Source organism: Episyrphus balteatus, chromosome 2 (assembly GCF_945859705.1).
Source record: "Episyrphus balteatus chromosome 2, idEpiBalt1.1, whole genome shotgun sequence".
Classification (NCBI taxonomy): Eukaryota; Metazoa; Arthropoda; class Insecta; order Diptera; family Syrphidae; genus Episyrphus; species Episyrphus balteatus.
Genome location: NC_079135.1, coordinates 130,362,208 through 130,381,205, shown reverse-complemented (window position 1 = coordinate 130,381,205; position 18,998 = coordinate 130,362,208). Strand labels below are relative to the sequence as shown.

Below are 18,998 nucleotides of genomic sequence, written 5' to 3'. Positions count from 1 at the left end.
AACTTTTTTCTATAGGATTTGTAGTTTTGCCGGAAATCGAGATATACCATTTTTTACCATTAAAAACTCAACCCACCCACTTCCCGAACTTGGTTCGCCCGTAATTTATTTTTCCTCTAATGTTTATCATATTCACCTCCTTTTCCAATGGGTTTCATCCAACTATGATTTTTTTGTACTTTTTAATGTTTTTGAAGGCATCGGCACTGGTCTATAACCATTATTTAAGTAAGAGAATTGTAAAAAAAAATCAATCAACACAGGAAGCGAAATTCTGGTTCAAAGTAGGAGTTGTAAATTGTGCAAAGAAAATATTACTCATACACCCCAGTGAACTTAAAAATCATAAAAAATAACAATTTAAGCTATATTCTTTCCTTTGACTGATGGTTTAACTGCGCAAGGTGTATTAATGACCTATGAAATTTGTTTTTCCATTTGTTTGAAAAGTATTTTTCGACCAACAATAGTTGAATTAAAATTTATTATTTGCAATAGCTCGGGGCATTTTGTAAAAAGTATACCCTCCTCGTTTAAATCATTTTTATATGGTCAAAAATACAAATCTTTTAAATTTGAAACCCTCCAAATGTCAAAAAATCTCAAATTAATTATGAAATAGATGATAATTGTATTCTCATGCTCAAAGAACCCTTCCAAAAACTACCATCAAAGTCCTCTTTAACCCTTGATTGATAGCTGTCACGATGGTAAAAGTTTAAAAGAAAGACATTTCATTTCCTAAACTTGTTTCTCCAAAGTATGCCATCAACAAAACCTATCAATACATCATGCCTTTATTTCAAGCACGACAAGCAATCAATCGCTTCATTTGTACACTCTGCCATTATGCCATTCTATGCCGTATGGCACCATCTACCACACCAAACCACACGTACCATGCAAATTCCAATGAAAAATTACCACTATGCTTTTGGCATACACAATTTTTTTGGGTATGGGACAGAGTTCGCAAGGCATTATTGCCTTGGGTCTTCGAGTCGCTTCATTGCTCTGCTATATGACTTTGTTGAAAAAAAATCACAGATTCAAACTATCACGTCTATTACGAGTCCTCTATGGAAAGTCATACAAATTTTCCAATTACCACTAACGAGATTATTCCATTCCAACCACATAGCGAGTAGGTACCTACACTCTCCTTGTCATTGAGAATACACAACAGCAAGGAAGAAAGACAAAATTGAGACTTCTATTATGGAGCTTAGTCAAGGGAAAATATTTGCATCTCTGAACTGTGTGAGTTTAAAACACACCCCCAAACCCTACAACTTGGGGACTTTACCCTCAGCTTTCAAAGTATGATTTATGGAGACCAAGTGTGTGGGTATGCAAATCGAACCTGACCTATTTGAGAGTATTTATGTGTTTTTTGTAAACGTATCAGAAACCCGCAGCCATTTCCCATTTATTACGGAAAAGGATTGTCCTGTCAAAAGTCATTCCTATTCTAAGCGCATCCATCCCTCCTGAGGATTCGGTAATGGTGACATAATTTTTTTATATTAGAAGAGATAAATTGACGACTTTGGAATTGAGTGCCAGTAATGGCAAGTTTGAAGGACATATACGAGTTTTTTTGAAGCCATATGCTTTGCCAAAAGAAGCGAGTTAAATTGAGGTCAAAGACGTAATCCTACGAATTGCCTTAGATATATCCTGTGAATCTTTCATCGACTCAACCGTAAGAATGGGAATAATAGCCCATCGCTTAAAATTAATGAAATCATTCAGCTTTACGGATCGCCAAGCAGCTAACAATTCGAATAATTTCCAACTCCCCCAAAAAAATGACAGCAAAAAACACCAACAACAGAACAAAACAGCCAAATTGAATATAAATGCGGAATGAAATGACTTTTATAAGTTTCATTCAAGGATAACCGCAGGAATTCAAATAAGAATCTATTGTGAAAGTTTCAAAAGGAGAGAAGGGAAGATGTCTTCATCTCGAAATCTAACTGATTTGAGGTGAGATTGAAATAAGTGTGAAAAGGAAGCAAAAGATGGGTTCAGTAACTTTACTGGTCTTAAAACCTTTATAAAGTCATTTAATATCCGTTTGGATTAGAGTGGGGGAGTTAAGAGAATGAGAAGGATTTAATTAGCCATTAAATGGGTTCGAGGGATAATTGGAATATTTTGAATTTTTCTTTGTTAGGAAGAAAATAGGGAACAATTGAAATTCGACTTTAAAAATACAAAACAATGTTTTTTTTTTCTCTTGCCTTAGAATAATATCTATGTATAAAATGATTCATCTCTGGTCATTTAAATCATTTCCTTTCCAAAAATTTAAAGGACTTTTACAACCTGATACGGATACCATCAAGCACTCATGATGCATTAATGGGGCCATTGCTCTTTTCTAGACGTTAAAATTAATCCTTCCGTTTTGTTGTGTGGAATGGATATCGAAAATTGTACCATATTTACATCATGATTTATATGAAAGAGTTCCAGGAGGTATAGATATTTTGAGAGGATTTATGTGTTCAGATTAGCAACATTGAATACAACAAAGCGATATTTTTGTATATCCGTAGGGTCTACTTTTATGATACGGAAAAGTAATAAATTTGTTTCCGTATCGAATGGAAAATTTTAAACACTTCAATGTAGAGTTTGAATCTAAACTTTTTGAGTGTAACTTTTTGGGTAAAGGGAAAGATAAATGTTTGAACATATTTAAAATGAATAGCAAAGTAATTTTATGAAAAAGCTTTCTTAAGTTGCATATAAGTGTAAGGTTTTATTGAAGAAAGTGAGTTTAAAATCACCAACGTTGAATAGTTTAGGAAATGATGAATTAGTTTTTAAGATAGTAGGTGTATTTTTTGACAGGGCTTTCCGCAGTAGAATTCCACAAATAGCATTGAAAAACAATTATAGATATGCACACATTAAGGTTAAAGAAAAAAGAAAGTAGGTAGTATACTTTGTATAAAACTGTATCCGCAGCTGGATTTAGCTTCTCTTCTTTAGCTTCTATTCTTATCGTTGCTTTTAACTACATCTGCGGATACGGGTAGCAATACCAAAAAAACTAGGTGTGTTTTTTTCGCAGGACAACCTTTTGAAACGATGGATAATTGGAACCATGGTTTTTATGTTTGGAATGACATTTTTATTGGATTTTCAAACAAATGGGTCAAGCTGAAGTTATATAAAAAAGTTACGCATACACCCTAGTGTACCACTATATTTAAAAATTTATAAATTTCTTCCTCATTCTGGCAAGCTACGTTTCTTATGATATAACAAAAAGTAAGAAAATATAAAATTTTATTGTTGGTATCTTTTTACTTGCGATATAGGTACTAAATATCAAGTTATGCATTCGTACAAAAAAAAAGTTGAGATAACATTTTTCCATGACATTACGATGGTAGAGAATGCCAAAAAAATGGGTCCCGGAAGTCCGTCTGTCTGTCTGTCAGTCTGTCTGTCTGTCTGTATGTATAAGAAGCTACAGCCTAAACGGATGGACCGATTGACTTCAAACTTGGTATGTAGCATTTTTTGGAGACTCTCCAGAGGGGTTTTTGGAATGAATTTTTTTGGACCAAAAATAACGGTACTTGTCATATACCGATTTTAGTTAAGTTGAAATTGCTCAAAAACGGCTCCAACGATTTTGTTTAAAAAATTCAAATATAAGTTTTAAGATAAACTCTATTTCGAAAAAATTTTTTTTTTGAAAATCATTATTAACGGTACCTGCCATAGAACGGTTTTTTTTTTTTTTTTTATCTGATTGGATCCGAAACTGCTTATTCGATTTCAACGAAACTTTTTGTAAAGAAGTATTTATATAATTTAAATATAACGCAAAAATAATATTTCCAAAAAAATAATTTTTTTATTTAAAAAAAAAAAATTGAAAATTAAAAAAAAAAAAAATCAAATTTTCGAAAACGGAACATTGAATTTTTTTGAAATTTTGTTTTTAGATGTAGATTAGTGATTTCTACAAAATGGCAATTTTATTTTAAAACTTTTTTTCCAAAAAATTATTTATAAAAAATTAGTTTAAAAAAAACGGCTCTAACGATTTTGATTTTTTTTTCTAAAAATGCATGTTAATATATCAATCAAAACTGCATACTTGTTTTGGAGGGCAACTTAATTTCTGATTTAATTAAATTTTTTTTTTTAAAACGAATTTAATTTTTTTTTCCAAATCTATTATATAATATATTAAAGTTTGTTTTTGTGTACGTTCGCTAACCGGCCACACCGGCTGACTTATTTTCTTAATTTTTTTTTTTATCAAAGAGGTATAAGAGGAGAAGGTTAAGGCAAAAAAAAATTTAAGATTTTATAGGGTAAATAGGGGTAACACGACATTGAAAAAAGAGGCTATTTTCTAAACGGTAAGTCGTAAAGAGTTGACTTTTTTTTAAATGAGTTACACCATGAGAAAGATATTAAAAAAAAAATTAGGGGTCTAAAACGGATTTTTTTCATAGGCCCTGTATTTTTAAATAAAAATTTTTGAAAAACAACCTAATTTTTAGGGACATTTTTGAGTAGTCTTTTATTTTTTTGGAATTTTTTAAAGTCTGCAAAAAATCTCAAACTTATAGGAAATATAGGTTTCAATCATGCGCATGCAAGAGTATTTTGCATAGACCACTTTTGCTAAAAGTTGAACAGTTAACATTTTTAAACTCATTTTATGAACTTTTCAAGTTTTGATCCTCTTTTTCATTTGAAAATTAACTAATTACAGAGTCGAAAATTAGAAATAAATACAAGAAATGGCGGAACGAAGTCCGCCGGGTCAGCTAGTTTCTATATAAAAAGTCTTAAAAATTTAAGCAACTTTAACTATAAGAGCGACCCAGTCGTGCATTTTATTTATTAAATATCTCAATGATCATGGCTTGGAATTTCACTTTGATATTATTTTGTAATCTTACTTGGTAGGGGTCTCTTGGTGAATAGTAGCGTTCCTTTGGGCACATTAATCTACTACTTAGTACTTGAAGCTGCTTTGAACGTTTGAACTACTTTTTCAATAAAGTAATAGTATACACTATACAGTAATACTGTATTACAGTATACTCTGAATTTTATTGTTATTTTTGCTCTGCAAAAATCACATTATTTATTCTTTTAAAAAAGGCATAAATGATATGTTTTGTGATAGTACACATAAGGTAATATCTTCCGAACGTTGTAAAATTGATCGTCAAATTTGACAAATTTGAGACTATGTCAATTTTTTTCACTTTTAAATTACCGACGAAAAACGCACAAAAACCGGATAAAACACACAACTATTTTTTAACAATATTTCACCATTTAACGAATTTTTTTAAACAATATTTGACCATTTTCCGACAAGAAGCACAAAGAAAATGTGTTATTTTTCTATTTATAATTTTTTTTAAAAGACATTTTATAAATTAAAACAAAAACAAATTTCCTGTTTACTGCGATTCAAATATAAAAATTAAAGGCCGATCTGACAGACAACGTTCGGAAGATATTACCTTATTACGTGTACTATATACTTACGGTGACCATATTTCTTGGAGCGAAACCCGGGACAGATAAAAAATTAGTTGCATCGTTTTGAAAACATTGATTAAAAAAAATTATATTTTTTAAAATGAATTTTCATAAACTATTCCTAATTTTGAAGCCTAAATTTCTTAAACGGTTTTAATGGAACATTTTCATTGAAATCATTTAAGTCGTTAACAAGCAAGTCAAAATTGAAGAAAACGGTTTTGTAATAAGTAGGTACCTACTGTTGAAAATAACTTCTAAAAAAAATTTTCTTTATCAAAATCGTGAGAGCTGGTTTTTAACTTTTTAGTTTTATTTAAAACGATTTTGAAGTTGTAAGTTGTGTAATCTTTAATTCGACTTTTAGCATGTCTTTAAAAGTTTTGAAATTTATCTGGGTTCTTAACTCTTCCATATGTTGTTCATTATTCGAGAAAAGAAACTTTTTCTGGTGCAGCTTTTTAAGCTGGAACTAAGCAATAGACGCAAAATCTTAAAACTAATGATTTTATCCGGAAAATTAAAAAAAAATTTATTTTCCAACCACTGCTTTCTTTAAAAAGTAATTATAATTGAATAAAAAATTTAGAGAATTTACAAATACGGGACAATCACGGGACAAATTTCAAAACACGGGACACTTATACGTCCCGGGTTTCTTAAATAAAAATCCGGGACAAGCTATGGAAATACGGGACAGTCCCGGGTAAACCGGGACGGATGGTCACCTTATGTATACTACACATCATATAATATTTTAATTTTGGAGGATTCAAATAATTTTGATTTTTTCTTCCACTTTTCTTTTTTTGCCAAATTTTTTTTTTAAATCGATTCTTTAAAAATTTTTTCATACATTGCCTTTAAACATCTGAAATGACACAGAAAAGTTATTTTAATGTTTCTTGCTTATTTATTCACCGTTTAACTGCTGGTTCTTTTGTTTAGATTGGTCATTTATAACTAGAGATATAGCGAGAATACTAAGGGCCGGTTTGTTCATACTCGATTATCTTTTAATCAAAGATTTTTCTATGGAATAATCCTTGATTAAAAGATAACACGGTGTAATATTATATTATTATAATCGACTGTTAACAAACTGGCCCTAAGTGTGCTTAGAAAAACGACGACAAAAACTTTGAAAAAATCATATCTCGAAAACCTATAAATAAACATTTTTTTAAGATAAAATTTTCGAGGTTTCTGCGTTTAAATCTATAAGAAAAGTATAACGGCACTTGGTGTTCAAAAAATATATTTTGTTATTGAAATTAAAACCAAATTAATACTAAACCACGCAAAGCTTAACAAAAATCAATGTTTTAGCTTGACTTATTAATTTTGAGTTTGAAAACTTATTTAAAAAAAAAGGATGTTAATCAACACAACATTTTTTTTTGTTTTGTTTTAGAGAATTGCCCCTACAACAAATGAGGGGAAATGCCAAATTTTCTTGTTGTAACCCAACATGCAATTTCTAGCCTTTTTTTGTTTCTAATGCATAAAAAAGTAAGGTACTGTGTATAATTAGAAACTCTTCTTTAAGTTCCGTATCTTTGGACTGAAAAACAAATCTTTAAAAGAACGCAAAACTATTTGAAATTTGATGCTCTATAGCTTTTATGCATATTGATAAAAAGTCAATTAAATACCTTATAGTCTTGTTTTAAAAATTTAATTTGTGTCGACTAAACAACCATTATCGGATCACAATCGTTTTCAATTTGATTTAAACAGCTGTTAAAATCAAATCAAAGTCAATTGTGATCCGATGATGGCTGTTAAAACGAAATGCGACACAAATAAAATTTTGAAAACAAAACTATACAAACAATAAACAAAACTAAACTAATTGACTTTTATCAATTTAATTACAGTCTTGTTGACCGAACTTAATAATAAATTATAGCTTTTATGATGTGGAAAAAAATATGTTTTAAGCTTCTTCATTTAAAATAGAAAAAAAAATCAGTCTTTCTGTTTTGATGTCCACAAATTGTTTGTTTTTTTTTTTTTAGTCAGACTTGGTTTTATATTTTTCTCATTTGTGTTTGCCAAAATTGCAAAATATTTTCTTAAAGCTTTATTAATGTACCCCCACTTCAAAATACATTATCTTGCTTTATAAATTCGTCACGCATACGAAGCTAACTCTCTCTGAGTTATTCCATCTGACTTTAATCTAAATGAAATTCTTCATCCTCAAAAGAACTTTTCTTTGTGTATACGAATCTCGTGAAGGGTGATTTACCTACACAAAAGATATAATCCTTTAAATCCATGGTAATGAGTGCAAAAGCTTCTTAAATTATGAATTTTCTTTTTTTTAATTAAAAAAAATTCTATATTCTACCAGAACACAAAGAAAAAAATTAAATGACTTAATTAATTAAAATTTCACAAAATCCTATAGTTTTTTCTAAATAAATAGTCTCCAAAAACAAGCCATTTCAAAACCCACCACAAAACCACCATCATTCCAATAAATAAATCATTCAACTGGAAAAAAAACAAAATTTGAGATGAATAGGTACATTTATCTTTTTCCATCAAGGCCAACATAATCATCACGTTTCGATGTTTTCCGTATATTTTACTATACACAACGTCATCGTCCTTCATTGTAAACATACCCAAACAATTTCCCGCCCAAAATTTGGCCCCAACAATGCCAAAACGTACGTGCGATGTTTTTGCGATGTTTTTTTTTTGTTTCCCTCCAATATTGGTTTTTGGATTTGTTTATCAACAAAACTAAAGAAAAAAAACACAGCCTCAGAGTAAACACTGATAGACAGTATGGCACATGGTTATGCGAGACGTAAAATTTGTGTGTTGTGTCGCCAAAATTCAAAATACGCATGCTCCTGAAACGCATCGAAAAATGTTTACATTTTTTCACCCAGCTGAAAATTTTCACTTTCCTCGTATCGTTGGTCAGGGTTCTACTCTCAGTTAATAACGGTTCTTTGGCGAGTTTGAATGTCTCCTCTATGGGATGATCTCAAAGTGTTGTAAAAGGATTTCGTGATATAGTCGTTAGGAAGGAGCATCATTTATAAAGATTTGAAACATATGTTTTAAGGTTTTCGATATAGTTTTTTTAAAACTACCGGACTGATTTTGATGAAATAAAAATATCGAACATCGAAAAAACAACGGGAAAAAAGTGTTGAGCTTTGAAGAAAAATATTGTATGGTTTTTTGAAAACGTCATTACGTGTGTCCTTATGGTGCTATTATGAATGAAATTCTGTGGCTTCTAGAGCAATTTTTTACCCTTTCTCCAGTGTTTTTGTTGTGCATTACAAAGTTACGTGCTAATTAGTCTGTGGTGTACTCGTAACACCTGTTAAAAAGAGAGTTATAAAATTCCAAATTCTGAGAATCCTGTTTTCATAACAAGGATAAAGGAAATATCATATAATTTTTAAGTAGCTGGAGTCTTTTACGGACGAAAGGACCAATTAAACGGTAAGTTCCCACACAGGATATTGATGATAGTTCCGATTATTATGAGATAATGAGGTGACAATGGATAAGGACATTGGGATTAATTTGACATCCTTTTGGTCTAGCTTGAAAGACCGTAAAAAATGTATTTTTCTTCGTCGTCGACCGACACGACTACCATACGGATGGGTGTTTGTGGGGCTAAGATTTATTTTTAAAGATAAAATCCGACTCGGGTTCAAATCTATTTATGGATCGTTGATGCGTGTCGTTGTCCTCTCTCAGTCTTCTCTTTCTCTCACTTTTGGTTAAGAATTTATGAAAAACGTTTTATGGGACAAAAAAAAGGATTTTTTTCTTTTTCATTCTTCAAAGAGGACTTGTTTGTATGAAAGGTTCCAGCACATTAATAGGGTGTTTTTATGATAAAAAGGGTATTTTTTATTTCTTATTGAATTATTTTTCATATTAGTATAAATAATTATTATTGGGGAAATTATTGTTGGGTACTGAAAAAAAAAAATGAAAGGGGTGACATTGTCAATTACCCATCGATTGATGGATAAGTGTTTACTGTGAGGAAAGAAATTTATTACAAATATGTAATAAATAATCGAATGGGAATTTTAAATTGTACCTTTAGCAATATGTTTTAAAATGACTGGGGAAAATGGGTCGTTATGTTTACAAATGTGTTATGGAAGGAACTAGGAATGAATAAAATATGAGGTTAATACGATATAAGGATGTTATTTTTTATTGATTTACCTAACAGAGTTGATAGAACCATAATATGGTTGAAAATTTAATTTTTGTAGCGGTCGTTTAGTTTGCGTTTTTATTTTTAAAAATGATTTTATTTTTTTTAAAGTTGAATAAAAAATTATAGGTACAATTTATCAAAACAAACCAAAATTTTAATTGGTGGGGTATAACGTATAACATACAGTGTAGGAAAATTATCACTCGTCAACTAAAAAATAGCGATTTTTGTATGATTTGATTATTATCTTAGGTATGATATGTTTTTTCCAAAAAATCGTATTTCACCCAGATTTAATAACTGACATTGATTCAAATTTTCTTCAGATTTGAAATAGGACAGAAAGCATTTTTTTACAATAGCACTGGAAACCCTAAATCATTTTAGAAAAATATTATGTCTTGAATTGTGGACAGGTTTTCATATATCAAAAAACTTATAACATCAGAGGGAACTTTTAACGGGATAGGGGAAAATTAATAAAATATTTAAAGGGAATATCATATATTTTATTTTGAAAATTTTATTCCCACCTTGCTAAAGTGGATTTTGATGTTAATAAGTGAGAATTAAGGAAAAGGGTGAAGCAAACGGCTCAGTGAACTTTGTTTCCGGGGATTTATTTAACTGCATCAAGATACCATAAGATCCATTTTGACAAAAAAGAGCCTAAAAGCCTATACTAGAAAGATGTGCAAAAAGGGATTTGTGAATATAGTATAAACCAAACAGAAATAACTAAACAATCACAAAATTCTGAATGCAAAAAACCCACAATCCTGAGAATCCAGAAAATCCAAATCTCGAAATCCTAGAATTCCAAAAAAATCACAATCCTGAAAACCCAAAATCCGGAAAAACCAAAATCCAGAAAATAAAACAGAAAAACTAAAAAAACTCTTTCATGAGTCTATATTCTTTATAACGATAGACTCATTGATTCTAGCTATGAAATCCTCATTTGAGATTTTGGGTTTTCTGGATTTTTGATTTTGGGATTATGGACTCACGGGATTTTAGATTTTCGGGATTTTGGTTTTTCCGGATTTTGATCCCAATCCGATTTGGTTAGGGGTTGGGTTTGGTATCCCCCTTTTTATATTTCCGTTTTTTTAAATCCCGCTTTTCGTAATCCCGAATTTTTAAAATAAAACAACTAGTATTGATTGCTAAATCGGTATATGATAAAAAAAATTAAAATGAATTAAAAAATGAGAGATTTTTCTAAATGCATTTTGTTGTTACCTTTAACAAATATGTAGCTATTGTATTGCATATACAAAAAAATATAAGTAAAGTAAGAATTATTATTATTTTAAAACGAAAAAAAAAAAAAAATTAAATCTAAATCAATTAACAAAGTTATAGCCTGTTTTACTACAGCCCAAATGAGAAAATTTCGCATATTAGGTTTGTTCAAATTTCATTTTAAATTTTATTTCTATACTAAAAAAAAAAAAAACTATTTTTTCAGGATTTTTAAAAACGGGATTTTAAATAGCGGAATTCCGATACGCTCCCTTTGGCTAGATATCAGAAGAAAAATGAAAAAATTCAATACAAAAAAATATTTTAATAATCTTGTTTTCCGATTTTCTTTGAAAATTAAATACACATAATAATTTAAAACAATATGAAATATCTGTCCCTAAATTTTGAATAAATCAGATCATTTATTATCGAGCTATAATATATATCTACAAATAAATAAAATGTTTTTCCACTGTATTTTTCTAAAAAAAAAAAAACAAAAACGCAGTTTTGTTAGCAACACTTACATAATTAATTAACAAATTTTATCCAAATAACAAACAACTCGAACATTTTGTATTGAAATACAAGAAAAAGGAAACTTTTCAAATAAAAAAAAATTTATAGGGGAAGTACGTCCAATATGACATACCATAAGCTTTTTCGTCAATAAAATAATACCCGTGGTGTATAACACAATCTTTGCATTTTTTATTCATTCTTTATAATATTAAGAACATTTTGTAGTACTTTTTGTATTAAAAAAATAAATAAATTAAAACTTTGAAAAAAAAAGTATCGGAATTCATTTTGTTCATATCGTATGGACAAAATGACATAGGTCATATGGAAAAAACGACATATGACATTTCATATGAAAAAATACAAAAATTAGTTGGCAAGTGTAGATTTTCAAAGGAAAGCTTACTTGAATCCACCTAAACCTTTGTATAGGACTTAAAAAACTTGTTGGTGTCCAGTATGCTTCACCTTAATGTAGCTTGCGGGACACCAAATGTTTTTGATGTTGCAAGCCAGTCTATTTTGTTTTCATTAGCAGCTTCAATGGCCCCCATCGCCTGAACCATGATTGGCGGTCGGAAGTTCTCTTATACCCCATTGGCATATTTAAAGCTAAAATTAAAAAAAACAACAACAATTTCTATGAAGTTGAAGGTATGTCGTTTTGACCATAGGTAGGGTATGTCATTTTGTCCATATCGTAGTTGTGACACATTTTTATGCATAACACTGTTTTAAACCCTGATTTCATAAAAAATATTAATAAGTTTTTAACTTTAAATTGTAAACTGTCGTTATACCCAATAAAATATTCAAAAAAGCTACATACAACTCCCAAAATAACAAAATTAGTCCAACACCATAAAAATGAAATAGCTCCTATAAACACACTTTACTTTATATTTTTGGTTTGGGGCTGTCAATTGATTTGTTATTTTGACAGAATTTCAAATTTCATTGGTTTCACCTACTGAGATAGGAGGTAGGGTTACATGTGGTACACATTTCAAGTTAAGGCTTGTATGTCATTTTGGCCGTGTATGTGCCAAATTGCAAGCAAATTCATGCACCCGTTTAAGCTTTGCTCGTTATACATATGGACGCACAGACGAACCTACGCACGAACCGACGCACAATGGGGCAAAATGGCAAAAAGGTGGCATTAAATCAACCAAATGAGCTGGACACTTGAAATTTGGAACAAATCCTACTTATACAAATGTTAGTTCATAGCCAAAATTTCGAATGGCCTCGTCCATTTTTAGCGTTACTACTCATACATTTTTTTTTTAATATTTTCGAACTTTTTCGGAAAATCCTCAATCAGTTTAATTTAAATTTTGAATGCCTTTTATAAAAAAATTAAATAAAAAATAGGGTTGCCAATTTTGAAATTTTTATTTTTTTTTTATTATTTAATTACGTTTTTTTTTTTTTGAAATAAATTTATTCAATGAATTTTTTCTTAATATTTTACTATACATAAATACGCATTTAATAAATAAACGAATTTAATAATTTAGATGTCTTTTTTACTCTCAATTTTTACTAAAAAAAGGTGCATTTATAGAAAATGACGTCATCAACTAAAAATGAACAATTCATACAGGGTAGCAAAAAGTAGCAAGAAAACTTTTCATATTCTAAAACTAGACAAAACGCAGAACAAAATGACATAAAAAACTTATAGGCGTTTTACGGCGAACGCAACTAAATAACTAAGGCTTACAGAAGTGAACTGAAAAACACATTATTTTCAGGTTATTTTTCATTTTTGACTACAAATTAAAATATTTTGAATGCATATTTTTCATAAAAAGAAAATTTATTAGAACGTACCCAAGCTCACTGATTCCATTTCAAAAAGATTCAACTAAGTACAAGTAATAAATAATAAACAGTATACACAATTTATTGAAACAACCCAAAATGATAAAAAGTCGTAAAAATTCTACCCAAAAGTGATCTTTCTCTTCCTTTGAGACAATCTCCTCAATTAAACGTGGTTAAAATTATTTTTTTCTCTCTAATTTCCAATTCTCTATTATATTTCAAAAAGAAATAGTTGGGTTATTCAAAACAAAGCTCAAATTTATGATTTGATTAAATGCCAGCTTTTTTGAGTTTTGCCCCATTGTGCCGTAGATGGACGGTAACCATCTATCATCGTTATGTTGGTTTTAATTAAAACATCGATTTTTTTTTTGATAACTTTTCAAAGTGGTCATCTTGAGTTATCTTGCGTTTCAATAAATTAAGTGTTAAAAAAATACCCTGAAATAATGTGTCATATGGCCAGAGTACAACAACAAACATTTTTCAGCTTGATAAACCATTATCGCCCCTTCGCGCTTCGGTTCTTCCAAAAAAGAAATAAGAAATAAAATTGTTGTACGAATATGACTAGAGCACTTAATTTTATTTTACAGTACTTAACTAGCACTTAAAGATGCAATAATACAATAACTTAAGTGAGCTAGAAATTATAGGAAATTAACCAACGTCACCGCACTCATACTTTCTGTGACACTGGCGGATCCAGGGGGGGGGGGGGGCACGGGGGCACGTGCCCCCCCCAGAACTGGTTCATACTTAAAGCAAATCAAATTATAAGAGTTGTTAAAATATATGAATAATAACAGAAAGTGAAACTCTTGTCTATTTCTGGCTGAAAATGCGAATTTTATTGTTTTTTGCATCTTTTTCCCATGAAAAGATCCACCTCACAAATAAATAAACGACTATTTGTTGATGGGTAAACACGAATGTTTTTTCGATTTAAAAAAAAGTGAATTTTCTAAGTGTTTTTTTTAACTTCAAAGTGATTTTGGTGAAAGATTTTGATATGGACATCGACAATCAAGGTATGAATGGTATTCTAAAAAAAAAATTAAATATATATGCAACTCTATTTTTTCATACGGAGGGATTGAAGTTCACACCTAAAAAATTTGCACTTTTTTCGTTGTTTTTTTTTTAACATTAGTGTTTTTAAAATAGCGCAACACTCCACAACATTGACTATATATTATTGAACTGCTGGATATGTAAAACAAACTTGCATTTCAGAAGTTTGCCCAAAATTGCACCCCGAAAATAAAGACCCCTTGAGAAAAACTCCTCAAAAGCGACCCTTACTTATAGATTTTTATAAACATTATGTTATTGAGAAAATTTCTCCAGGGATTCCTTTAAAAATATGTAAAAAAAAATAGTGTTCCAAATTTCAAAAGAATTGGTGCATTAGTTTTGAAGTTATGAGGGGCACCGGCTTTGAAAACATTAGTTGTGGGGAGAACGATTTAAAGTTATGAACTCTGGACTAAAACGTTCGTAAGCGAAGTATTTAAATACCCATAACTTGGTTAATTTGGCTCTAATAGACCTACAATTTGAACACAATATTCTTGAGATATAAAAAAATTTTAATAAAAATAAAAAAAAAAAACAAAACTGGGTTTCCCGGGGAAAAAGTATGTTTCAGTTTTTTTTTTGTTTTTCTTTTAGAACTTTAATATTTATTAGAATGAAGATTTGAGTATTTGACTAAAAACTACTAGGTCATTAAATAATGGTATAAATATGTCCATGATATTGCAAAATTTTATACAAAATCAATTAAAAAACGTAAACATTTTTTTTTCTAAATTTTATCTTTAAAACTCAATTTCTCAAAAACTATTTAATGAAACAACTTAAGTCAAAAAATAAAATAAGGAATAGATTAGGTACTAACTTTAATATAGCACAGGATTGTACATGCATTTTATGATTTTTATTATATTTTTTTTCAGGAGATAAGTAGGTAAGCACTTAAGTGGCTTTTACTGTAACAAGAAAATGAAAATTTTTCCTTCCGAATAACTTTTTTGTCATTTGGTACCTATTTGATGCAGAAAATGTGCCAAAATATTTTAAGCCAGGTTTTAGACCAAAATACCGCACTGTGCGTCGTTAGAATATGCTGCTTGTCAGTCAGTCGTCATTTTATTTCTAACTGTTATTGCTGATTTTTTTTGCCAATCCATCCCTTGCGCCCCCCCCCCCCCCCCAAGAAAAAAATCCTGGATCCGCCCCTGTGCTGTGTTATGAAAAGATGATTGAAAACGTTTGTATTTTGTATTTTTAACAAGCTGACTTTGTCAAACGAAATTTCACTCTAATTCGGATCACAATTTTTTACTAACGCTGATTTTTCATTGATTTTTTATTTGTACTTGTTGTCCAGTTAGTTTCCTTTTCTTAAAAAAAATAGGAATCATTTTTCGTGCTTTTATAACGTTTACTAATGCAAATTTATTAGAAAAACTGACGTCTGCTTACCACCCAACTTCGTGCAGAATGAAACGAATTTCAATTTTCTGGCAAAAAGCATCACGAACTTACCCACAATTTATGGTGGATTGGCAAAGTATTCTGAACTTCAAAAAGCTTACGTGACAGTGTAAATCTGTTAAAAAAAAAATTGAAAAAATAACACAATACCCTTACCCTTTGCATGTAACATAACCATGCATTAAACTAAAAGTATCAATAGGAAAATATTAAACAAGTTGAATTTTCCGCAGTATATATAATATTTCCTCCCTGAATTTCTCTTAATACCTGAATACCTCTGCAATTATTTTTACGAAACAAAATCATATTAGTCCCTTTTAAAATTTAAATGTATAACCAATAAATAAATAATAAAAATAAAGCAAATGAAAAAAACTACAAACGAAATTGCACGTTCATATTCAAACAATTTAAAATTTTAAAAGTAAATTAATGTATCGGCAAACAGCCATCACGTTGCGTGTCAATTTTTCATTCATAAATATTTACGCGATGGACGATGATTTTATATATTTTCTTTGGCTCCTGAGCCCAGCACAGATCAGCAGATGCCTCTGGATATTTTCGGCTTTTCAAAAAATGATGAATGTATTTTTGGGGCAAAAACAACTTGGTGAATTTGTCTGTCGACAGACAGGCGTCATAAATTTCACTTTTTTATTTGCGATGTTTTTAACTCACCTCTGATTTAAGGATACGTTATGCATTCGCAAAAAAAATAGCTTTGAAAAAATGATGCTTTTAAGTAAAATTTTGGCGAACACAACTTGAGGATATTTGACGAAATTTATCTTCTACTTCTCTATTGAACTTCTACCTAAAGTACCCTTCCTATTCTTATTCAAAAAATTGCCAATAGCCGCCGCAGCACAGCCGCACCATAATCGAAAATGTCTATTCCGCCGCACCACAGCCGCAACCTTTCATTTTATATGAAAAAATTCCGTGCACCACAGCCGCACCACAGCTGCTCCGCAGGTGCACCCTTTGGTGTAACTGTGCGGCCAAAAGGTGGATTTTCTATTTTTACTTGGGTTAACTTTAAGAATTTTGTTTTAAATTCAATTTTAAACATTTTTTTCAAGCTCTTTAAGCTCTCAGTTTTTTTTCATTAAGATAGAGTCGATGAAATGACAAGTTCATTCAACCAACAGTTGTGCATTTAATTTTCCGGTGCAAATGATTTGACTTTATTGATTAATTAATATACGAAACATAAAATTTAAATTGATTTATGTGTATAGGTTGTTTTTCAGTTTGTTGAGCTGGATTAAAGAATTATTTTTTTATTTTTATCTTTAATCAAGAAACATACACAAAGAAGTCCTCTCTGTTCCCATGTCAAAGGCAATGTCAGACATGAATAGCCTTGGGCATTATCTGTGTCCTGTTTGTCCAACAAAGCAACAAAACAACATCATTCTTTCTTTTTTTTCTTGTTGTGTAAAATTAAATTGAATAAAGTAATAAATTGGAATCGGAGAAGTTTTCAAAGCGAAAAATCTGAGACCTTTCCGTACCTTTCCTATCTTGATGTTTTCTTCGGCATCGGATTTTTTTTTTTTTTTCTTTGATGACAGATTTATTTCTTCTGATAACTTTGACTTTGAGCATAAAAGAAAAAGCCACTGACCACATTGATTGAATGAAATGAGGATAAAAATCATCACTTTTGAATTAAATTTTTTATTTTCATTTAAAGATTCTTTTGTGAAAATTGTATTAAAATATCAAATAAAAGAAGCTGCAAATTAAAACTTTAAATTTTTAACTGAAAAATATGGATTACTAGCTGAGCCAGCGCACTTCGTTCCACCTATTCCACTATGGAGTGTGTCAAACTTTTCAAAAAAAAAAAAAAACGTTGGGTTGCTTCTAAAATATGATGCTTACAAAAACGATAAACGGTTCATTTGTAAGATAATTAAAAATGCTATAATTCATTCTTAAAGAATCACCCAAACAAATCAAAAGTTCGTCAGATATTTGAATAAATGTAGTTTTGCCCTCACCTCGCGAGACTAATTTGGACTTTGACCAACTATAAAATTGAATTAAATTATGAATAAGTCTGTTCTTGGTCATTTTTGGTTAAAATGAGTAAAAATGGAGCTATTAAATAAAAACGGTACCAACCTCTTTTCCAAGATGGCGGCTGCTCCCGACGTCCTATCATCCGAACAAATTGACTTTTATGATAAGGACATATACCCAAACACATTCCATGAAAATAATTTTATCCCTCGAAAAAATGCGATTTTATACCCATATTTTGACTAATTTGCCTGGGGTGAAAATAAAGTTCTATCTTTCCACACGTTTAAAACAATGTTAAATTAAAAAAAAATCAGAAAAACCTCAAAACACATGGGGTGATGTGTTGCCCATGACCAACCACCAGTGCGTGGGAAGCATCGTAATCTCAGTTTGAAATTTCGACATGGTTTGCTTTAAAAATTCTAACTTTTTTGTAGGCATTGTAGAAATTTGATTGAAGCGTTAAATAAAAGGTGAAATAATAAGCTTTCAGATGATATAAAATTTGTTTTAAGTTGTCATATAAAAAATGGATTTAATAATGTTAGAAGATAAAAAATACTGATTTTTAGCTATTTTTTGCTTTTTTTTTGACGAAAACTAATTGGATTAAAAAAATGCTAGCTCTTTTTGTATATTTTTGTAAATATAGGTTGTGTTACAAAATAATGGATTAAATGGTGTTAGAAGAAAAAAAGTTTGATTTTTTTTACTTTTTTCATGAAAAATTATTGTTTTCAATAAATTATTTGTATATCTTTTACGCATTGTTAAAATTTAAGTAGGCTTTGTGTTTTTTTTGTGAGTTTTTTATATAAAAATATTGATATAATGAGAAAAGAAAAAAAGGTATTGTTCTTCACGTAAAATAATGGTCCGTAAAACGACTTTACTGACAACCACTTTTTTTCAGGCCTTAAGGATGATAAGATTATTTTTAGTATTTGCAAATTTTTAAAACTAAAGTACATTCGTTTTCCTTTTAATTTATTCCATCCTGATTTTTCTAGGTTTGAAAATGCCCAATTTAAGGAAATAATAGCCCCACAAGTCTGCCTAAATTAAAAAAAAAGACGAAAATACTTGAATA

General features: G+C 29.9%; 2 protein-coding genes across 3 annotated transcripts in view; one reads left to right on the top strand and one right to left on the bottom strand.

Annotated features, from left to right (window-relative positions):
- The window catches only part of LOC129909227 (U3 small nucleolar RNA-associated protein 6 homolog), a 172,381-nt gene that overhangs the window by 30,603 nt on the left and 122,780 nt on the right, over positions 1-18,998 (bottom strand). The gene's annotated exons all lie outside the window — the stretch shown is intronic.
- LOC129909238 (uncharacterized) overlaps positions 8,457-18,998 on the top strand; it is a 134,268-nt gene continuing 123,726 nt past the window's right edge. The window contains exon 1 of one of the 2 annotated variants that reach the window (XM_055986290.1): positions 8,457-9,018. The gene's annotated coding sequence lies outside the window, so the exon portion shown is untranslated. The remainder of the gene's footprint in view (positions 9,019-18,998) is intronic. The other variant, XM_055986289.1, reaches the window with a different exon arrangement.